Raw genomic sequence first — 7,931 nt, forward strand, 5'->3', positions numbered from 1 at the left:
CTTGTCACTTCTTCACCCTTTCTTTCTTATGACACATTCTAAGAGTCCCAGAGCTTTGAGCTTTGGGAGACTCTGACTTGTTTGAGATGATGGTTAACTCAGGTTGGTACGTCAATGAGTCAAGTCAATGAGGTCTACTTCCTGTTTCTCAGAATCACATCCCACTTCATCATTGAATCCCAGGCTCTCCGCTTCCATTAGGGGATCGTCCTCCTCCTTCTCTCTCACCTGGCCCATCTTCATTACATTGATCTTCCTCCTCTTCTTCTTCACAGTCTTCATCATCACCATTTTCTTCCTCTTCATTCCCTTCATCATCATCGTCCTCTTCTTCTCCTTCGTGTTCTTTTTCCTCCTCTTCCTCATACTTGCTATGGAAGCATATGGGTAGCATTATTCAATTTGGGATGTAATATGCAAAATGACAATGCAATATGTAAAATGGCAATGCATTTCTGTATTTACATTTACATTTTCCAATACATTTGTGCAACGTTTGGTGCAAAATGAAAATGAAAATTAAATTACATAATTTTCATTTGCCATTTACTACACCAGTTTTAAAATGTAAAATGAATATTAATTTTAAAGCTTTCTAAGTTGCAAAATTAAAATGAAAATGTATTACAGAAATGATTATATATGTCTAACATGTTAAAGCAAAAACTGTGGCAAAATGATCATTTAAATGCTATTTTTCTTAATTGCATTAACACTCACAGTCAAGACACTTACGATTGCATTTTCATTCGGTGTCCCGCAATGAATGTAGCAAAATTCAATGTGCACATTGAAAATGCATTCCGAGCCGATCACGTGTCCCCGCCCTCGCGCCACGTCAATCATTGTGTGAACAAGGCGGGGCTTACAGAAGGTCAGAGACTCAAGTCTCAAGAAGAGGATTCAATCAAGTGAGACAACATGGACAAGACAGTTGGTCCGTGTATGTTTTGATCATTTCGGTTTATGGCTTCAATATTTCATTCGGATTTGTGGGCGGAGCTGAAACGCTGCTTTCATCTGATTGGTCGAATCGGATCGGTTTTCATCTGACAGCCTTCAGCTGAAATGTCTGAAACTACGCTCACTGTTAATTAGCATAATATTTGAATCAGATGTAGCTGGGCACATAATTCGTGCTGCTGAGACCTGCAAATTATTTCTAGGTTGTAGTATTATATGAATATTGTCCCACTGATAAAAACAGTGCAAATAGTTCTGTCCCTTTGGATAACAGTGAAGTGGAATATAAAATCAATAATAGACTGAACAGTTCCATGTCTGTAACATTTACCACTCTCATCTTTTAAGTCATAATGCACTAGGTATGTGTGTGTGTGACATTAATAAATAATTGTAAAAATGAATATAGTTACATTTCTAAATAAAAATAGTAAAATTAGCTCTATGCTGCTCAGTGCTCCTGTAGCCTACCCCAGAGCGCCCTCTCGCGGCTGTAGACGGTAATGTTTTCTCTTGGTCTTGAATAAATGTGACATATAGTCCAGTGCGACTTATATATGTTTTTTTCCTTGTCATGACGTATTTTTGGACTGATGCAACTTATAACGAAAAATACAGTTAACATTATTATTATTATTTATTATGAGAGTAATTGACACAGACTAGAACTTTAATGTTTCACCCAATTCAGCTCAGATCTTCAGACTCGTCTGACTAGTGTTGCTTGTATAACTGGCCAGACTTACCTTCCCAAAAAATCCTATTTAATTTTATTTCATAAATTTAACTATATTTATTTCCACTTTACTGTTATCCAAAGGGACAGAACTATTTGCACTGTTTTTATCAGTGGGACAATATTCATATAATACTACAACCTAGAAATAATTTGCAGGTCTCAGCAGCACGAATTATGTGCCCAGCTACATCTGATTCAAATATTATGCTAATTAACAGTGAGCGTAGTTTCAGACATTTCAGCTGAAGGCTGTCAGATGAAAACCGATCCGATTCGACCAATCAGATGAAAGCAGCGTTTCAGCTCCGCCCACAAGTCCGAATGAAATATTGAAGCCATAAACCAAAATGATCAAAACATACACGGACCAACTGTCTTGTCCATGTTGTCTCACTTGATTGAATCCTCTTCTTGAGACTTGAGTCTCTGACCTTCTGTAAGCCCCGCCTTGTTCACATAATGATTGACGTGGCGCGAGGGCGGGGACACGTGATCGGCTCGGAATGCATTTTCAATGTGCACATTGAATTTTGCTACATTCATTGCGGGACACCGAATGAAAATGCAATCGTAAGTGTCTTGACTGTGAGTGTTAATGCAATTAAGAAAAATAGCATTTAAATGATCATTTTGCCACAGTTTTTGCTTTAACATGTTAGACATATCTAATCATTTCTGTAATACATTTTCATTTTAATTTTGCAACTTAGAAAGCTTTAAAATTAATATTCATTTTACATTTTAAAACTGGTGTAGTAAATGGCAAATGAAAATTATGTAATTTAATTTTCATTTTCATTTTGCACCAAACGTTGCACAAATGTATTGGAAAATGTAAATGTAAATACAGAAATGCATTGCCATTTTACATATTGCATTGTCATTTTGCATATTACATCCCAAATTGAATAATGCTACCCATATGCTTCCATAACTTGCAGCCAAAAGCTCCACCCTTTGGATAATGGAAGATATGTCTGTGATCGCTAAAAGTGATTTGTTGTCTTCTCCTACTTGGTTTCTGTTCCTCTACTTTTTCACCTGGTAACTCAAGTTTCTCATCATCCTCATCAATACTTTTAGGAAGACAGGGCTGATCTTCTCCAATCTCAACCTCATCATCCTCATTCTCTTCCTCTTCTTCTTCCCCTTCATATTTATTTTCATCTTTGTCATCCTCTTCTTTTTCACCCAAATTATTCTCCTCTTTCAACTCCTCATTAGTACAGGCATCATCAGACCCAGGCCCAGGCCCAGGCTAATCCTCCTCCTTCCTTCTCCATTCTCTCAGCAAGCTCCTCTGCTGTGGGTATGACTTGGTCTGGTTCTTTAAGTATAACACTAGGAAATCTGTGTGGGAGGGCATGTCAAACTCTGGGCAGGTCTCCTCTGGATAGTCTTGGGAAACTAAAATTAAATTCAAGGACCAAGAAACTGAAATAGCAGTGGGCCCAAGACAAAGCCTTGAGGTATACCTTCCCAGTCTGCAGTGTAAGGGGCCTCCTCGGCTTACTACTCCAATGAGGCTCCCTCTCACAACTGTCTCTCCCACATCATTTGGGTGATTTCCTTCAACTGTTTGAGCCTTTTCTCCTCACACCTCCGTGTGCCCCTGCGTGACTTGAAGTCAGAACAAGCGGTGAGTCAGAAACAGTGATTTATAAGAGAAAAACAGAAACAGTGATTTGTTACATAAAAGTAACAAATTGCAACCACTGCGAGAACACGTATACATTTCTTGATGATAATGAAGCTGCAAAACATTAAAAAACCTCTGTTATTGCTCATTATTTTAAAAATAAATTTAAAACACATGTAGAGTCACAAAAAATAAAGCTAGTAAAGCTTAACTAAAGAAAACCATCAATGGAGTTGTGCAGGGTCAAATACTGGTCTACAAATTACATAAAAAAAAAAAAAAAACAGAAAAGGAAGTTTCTTAGAGGAAAATGGATCTATGTTATATGAATATAAAGGAAAACAACTTTCCTTATATTTACATTTATGCATTTGGAAGATACTTTTATCCAAAGCGACTTGCATAGCATTCCAGGCATGCATTTTAGCAGTTTATGCATTTACTGGGAAATTTAATGCTGTGCACTAGCACTTTTCCTTTTGGATTCCATTTGAAGCAGAATGCAGATTATGTACGGGCTCTTTGATCAGTAAGTTACTGGATGGTGTAAGGAGAGAAATATGATCTGATTACCTGGCAAATGGGGGGACAACTTTAGATATCCACTTTTCTCTGTTTTTTTTCCACTCATTCTGGCTTGCATCTGCACCAGCTGACAAGTAGCTGTCAGGGAGACAACTGAATGAGGTTAAGAATCATATTAGATACAAATTCATTGAAACGTGGAGGCCACACTTTGTAGTTTCATTTTAATCAAAGTTTGAGTTTTTTATACACATGCTGTACAGGGATTGAGGGCAATGCTGATGCTCTGTCAGTTGCTCCCTCCACCCTTTGGCATCCATTTGATGAATAGAGCTAAACCTCTTACTACTGATCCAAAAGACATGCTGTTAATTGGTATCAGGAGCTTGCTAGGCTTATAAAACATTACTTTTGATTGCTAATCTGTGTCAAACAAAAGGCAAAGAAAAAAGCTTGCCAGGTCTTGCACAGGATCGTAATCTGGAGTTGCATGTGATTTAGATACTGCAGTGCAGAGAATGCATGCACTAACAGTAAAACAGAAATGTGATTTCAAAAAAGGTCACAATTTTAAAATATGGTGTCATTAAGATAAGCATCTTTATTAGGTATATAATGTTGTACAACTAGGGTTGATGTTTATGCAAACTCACCCATCTCTTCAAATGTGTATTCTGACTATAGTATAGGGAATCTGCACCCTTGTTGATGAGGTTTGTCCTTAGAGGTCAGCTGCTGAAAGAGCAAAGTAAGCATCAGTGATTGATGAAAGCAGACATATGCGTGCACACACACACACACACACATACAGTATATATAAAATCATTCTTTGCATCACAGTAATCAATTATGTTTAAAAAATGTTTTAATACAAAACAGTTATTTTAAATTGTAATAACATTTAACAATATTAATGTTTTTACTGTATTTTAAAACTTTAAATTTAACAACATTAAAAATCTAATTAAGCCCAAACTTTAGAACATTTCTGTATGTATTAAAGTACCTGTTAGATATTTTCTCAAGGGAAATTATTATAACAGGAGATGTGCTGAACAGAGCAGCTTTCCAAATAGCTTCTGATAAGACTCACTTTAAAGAACAAGTAGATTATATAAAGGAAGATGTAAAAGCCATAGACTGGGATGACCTCGTCCAGGAGATTTGGCTTGCCAACACCTTTGGCTCGGACAATGGCCTCTGGGTTGTAATGCTTGATGCAATGAGAGTCTGTGTCCCAGTGATCATGATCTTCAGATAATGAATGTCTGTGTAGAAGGGGAGGAAAATAATTAAATATAATAAGAGATTTGCACTAAAAAGAGCAATTCCTAGTCAATTCCTGAGAACAGAGATCACAGGGATGGTCAAATCAGCACTGACATTATTGAAACAATAAACGAGGGATTACATTTTTCTTCACTCATGGGTAAAAATAATTGATGTAGGTTTTCAATTAAGGTAGGAATAAATACATGCAGAGGACGATGCAAGTCATGAAGGTGATCTTCTGACACGTTGAAACAGGCATATCAATACGACAGACATAAGAGATGTTGTAGAACAAACGGTGACAAGCGTCAACATCACAACATCACTTTTATGAAATTTCCAGTTGATTTGCTGAAGCTGAAATGACTGAAAACATTAATCCGATTTCTTGCTGACATTACACTGACGACACATTAAATCAACTCACTCAGAATCATTAATCATATTCGTGACCTGTTATTAACCTGTTTTATGAAATAATTCAGTCTTTTACTTTATCGGTGCCTTTACATGAACACAAAGCATATATCCATAATACATTTCTAATTTACATTACACAGTGTTTGGGATCACAACTGCACTTATATTAATAGGCTATCGTTATTATTATGTATTTTGCTGTTGATGATGATGTTTATGATGATTGCGATTGTCGTCTTGTTGTTGTTATTCAACTACTAGTCCAGTAGATGGCAGTGCTGTCGTGATTATAGCGTTCACGAGGCCTCATTAAAAGCCTTATTGAGATCTCAACTACACTACAGTCGAATCTCAGAACTTTTGTATACGTTTTGGACAGCTTGTGTCTCCATAGGATTTAAGTAATAAAACAACAATAACATTTAAAGAATTAATAAAACTATTTTTATATTTGATTCCATATAAAATGTAGCCCTAAAACCTAAAGTGCAACATTCTTGAGTTAATGTCATGCATTAAATGTCACCATATTGCATCTCTGTGCATAGTGCATGAACTACTGAATTATTAAATTATTGTTCATTTTATTAAATTATTTTGTATAATGGTAATTTTTAAATGTTAATGTATGTCAAACAAATAAACTGACTTAACCCATGTTCTATATACATTTAGTAAAATGTATTTATAGGATATTTAAGACACTATACAGAGTATTTTTCTACTATTTACATTGAACCAGTCATGAAAAGGCTACACAGCCATTACCATTTTTATGTTAATTTCTGTATTAAAAAAAAAAACAAAATAAAACAAAAAATCCATTCACAGTCCTCTCTGAAACCTTTGAGCGCATATCATGGTCTACCTTGGTGTGAAAATACCTTGTTGCTAAGCTAAATAATTATTCACATTCATTTGCATTTCCAATAATTCCTAATTAAAGTTTTAAATTTGAGCACATGGAGTTTTAATGAGCATGTGGAAAAAACATTTCCAGTTTTCAAAGAAATGGAGAAAATTGAGAAGTGAATTGGTCCTTAAGTTCGGCATGGTGGCGATGTAATGTGAATGTACACATGTGATCAAACTCTTCCTTTAGGCCAGCTCATCTTTTATCTGTTTACTGAGCTGCTCTGTTATCAACGTTTTAACTACCTAATTATTCTTCATTAGGCTCAATTAAAGTACGACGGATGCACTGCCACAGTCGCACTGTGCCTGACACCTCATGGAAACACACTAGGCCTGTGCAGATCGTTGCCTTTTTATGTCTGATTTTGTATGAAAGTCTTAGTGCTCATATTGTTTATGCTAAAAGCAAAATATGCCATTGACTCTTATGTGCCCCTTCCTGTCATGTGAGCGATAGATTCACATACATGGCAATCAACACACCTTCACCAAACAAAATTGCTTTCAGAAATAGCAATCGTTTTCTTTCTCTATATTCATGCAAGTGATTTGTTGTGCAATGTCACCTTACTCTGTGCTGGCAGACCAGGTTCGCATCGAACCCTTTTTTGCTCTCTCTCTTTCTGGCTCTGTCTAAATCAGTCAATTTATTTCCAAATTGCAAGTTGAGTGCAGGAGCAAGGGCTTCTTTCACTTCTGGGGTGAAATATTAAATCAATGCACACTCCCATATATCGAGTGTGCTTTAATTTTTATTTAATATTGATGGGAATGAAGCTGGCTTTGAGTGTCGTGAAGGACATACTGTTACAAATCCAGGGGCCTTTATATTCATGGAGGAGAGACAGTGATGGTGAGTGAATGTGCTGGATTAATGTGTGAGCCAGGCCTTGAGACACTGGCCAGTTGTCATACTGCATTTTTTACCATGAGGAGAGCAGGACGCCACATATGAGACTTTGAATAATCGGGTCCTGAGATATTATCAGACGGATGCTCAAATGTAGATTAATAATCTGAGTCTTGCCAGACCTTCAACCTGTCTTTATACTGTGGAATGGGGAAGTGATGCTGGACATGTGTGTGTGTGTGAGAGAGTGCGTAAACGTAAAGCATAACTGGACAGTGTTGTGAATGTGTTGATGATGTATTATGCGGTGAAGAGAGGCAGCAGATGGGGGTCCTGATTAAGGCTGAAAAGCAGTGTAAATAGTAATCTGATCTGTAGCTGCGGCGTGAGTGTGGGAAAGCTGCTTGGACCTCGGCCAGAGAGCACTTATGTCCTACCAGCACAAGACAACACATTACTCGCTGCTGCTCCCCTGACTCAGCCAGAGTTCAAGGGGTCAAAGGTCAAAAAGAATGAAGGATTTTTTGGCAAATGTTTTGTACAGTATATTGCTTTCAAACACCTAGTTATAAACTGTATTAGAATAATTTTTTCTAAATGTTATCCTC

At 36.8% G+C, this 7,931-nt stretch overlaps 1 pseudogene; it reads right to left on the reverse strand.

Moving 5' to 3' along the window:
* LOC113050036 (protein RIC-3-like) lies at nt 1-5,514 on the reverse strand (annotated as a pseudogene).
* Nucleotides 5,515-7,931: the final 2,417 nt, after the last annotated feature.

Source organism: Carassius auratus, chromosome 30, assembly GCF_003368295.1.
Source record: "Carassius auratus strain Wakin chromosome 30, ASM336829v1, whole genome shotgun sequence".
Taxonomy (NCBI): domain Eukaryota; kingdom Metazoa; phylum Chordata; class Actinopteri; order Cypriniformes; family Cyprinidae; genus Carassius; species Carassius auratus.